Consider the following 1,707-nt stretch of genomic DNA (forward strand, 5'->3'; position numbering starts at 1 on the left):
TCTTAATGAAATAAATTGTCTACAATTTAGTTCAACTTGCAAACAAGCAGTTGAATTGTTAAACCAAATCAGATGAATTGCCAATGAAAAATCTTATAGTGGAATTTTCTACTAAAAACGATCAATTTTTAACCGAAAAGTTCGTTTTTCAACAAAATAGTAGTTTATTTTTCAACAATTCGATTATGTATTTACATCGCGCTACGCGCTCGGTCTTTGTATTTCTCCACATTTCTGCACAGACCTTTTAAAATTAAAGTTCAAAGTATCGAGAACTGTAATTTAATTAATTTGAATTCTCTTTTGCTAAAAGAGCTTCGTTAACAAGTTTGGGCGGGTCAAGGGCGCGCAAATATTGGTTCTCGCGCTTCGCGCTGGATAATGCATTTACTTCGCGCTACGCGCTTGGTCATTGTATTTCTCCCATATTTGTGCGCAGACCTTCTAAAATTTATAGTGATTGTGAATTCTTTTTTTTTAAAGCTCTTTCGGCTTTCCCAGGTGCGAATTCAGGTCGACATCTAGACCAACCATCGGGGCAACTATGAGATATCTTTTGTTAACGAGTAACACCGACTACCGGCCCAACTCTGGACTAAAGTCGACCCAGAGATCGGCATAAAGGTATTTAAAAGTTCTTTTTAATGAAAGGAGAAAAAAATTAATAAATGAATTTCGAAATATTGCAAGTAATTTTAAAGAGGTTTAAAATATTTGCGAAGAATTAAAAAAGCAAAAGAATTTTAAAGAGATTTTAGAGATTTTAAAACAGTTTTTATGAGTCTAAGAGATTTTTAGTGATTTGAAGGGATTTTGTGCCATTTCAATGGATTTAATATGGTTTAAAAAGTGAGTAAAGGAACTTAAAATCTTAGGAAGCATTTTAAATGATTTTAAAAAAACCAAAATAGTTTAAGGATTTTCATGTAATTTAAAAATATTTTTAAGTATTCAAACAGACTTTCAAGAATTTCAAGGGATTTAACCGGAGTTATTTGATTTTGAAAATTTTTTAATTTATAAACGAATTTTAAAAGATCTCGAAATATTTAAGTGTTCAAGATATTTTTAATGAATTTAAGAGATTTTAAGTAATTTTGAAGATTTTTTAGGAATTTCGGTAGATCTTAAATGGCTTTTATTCTTAAAATATATATTGGTTTTTAAAAATCTTTTATAATATCTTAAAATATTTTAAAATTTAGTTTAAATCTTGTTTAATCACATAAAATATTCAATAATAATTTGCAATATTTTAAAAATCTGAAATCTTATCACATATATTATTATGAGCGTAGCAATATTTTTGTTGAATGGTTCACAGAAATTTGCACAGCTGTCGGTTATATTTCAGATTTTTTTTGTAATACTTCTAGCTAGTTTAGCCGAGAGGCTTTAGGCATTAGGAATTAGGAATGCGAAACTTATAGGGTTCTCGAACCCCAAGGCGAATAAAAATACATTATTTTTAACCGAGAAAGATATTTTTCACTACAAATGAAAAATTAAAATTTTTTGTTTAAAAAAATTAATTTTCAACAAAAACAAAACAAACAAGCGAATTTTCAACAAGTTCATTAAATTTTCAATCAAACTGATTAATGTTCAACTCAAATGAATAATCCCACCAAAAATGGAATAGTTATATTTTCAATTAAAAAGAATAATTTTTTGCAGAAAGTAAAGCGAATTTCAAACAAAATTGGT

General features: G+C 28.1%; 1 long non-coding RNA gene across 1 annotated transcript in view; it reads left to right on the forward strand.

The window, feature by feature from the left end:
- The window catches only part of LOC117167404, a 26,509-nt gene extending 25,968 nt beyond the window's left edge, over nucleotides 1–541 (forward strand). The window contains exon 3 of the long non-coding RNA XR_004466391.1: nucleotides 502–541. This is a non-coding gene — a long non-coding RNA (uncharacterized LOC117167404). The remainder of the gene's footprint in view (nucleotides 1–501) is intronic.
- The last annotated feature ends 1,166 nt before the right edge of the window (nucleotides 542–1,707 follow it).

Source organism: Belonocnema kinseyi, chromosome 2, assembly GCF_010883055.1.
Source record: "Belonocnema kinseyi isolate 2016_QV_RU_SX_M_011 chromosome 2, B_treatae_v1, whole genome shotgun sequence".
NCBI lineage: Eukaryota > Metazoa > Arthropoda > Insecta > Hymenoptera > Cynipidae > Belonocnema > Belonocnema kinseyi.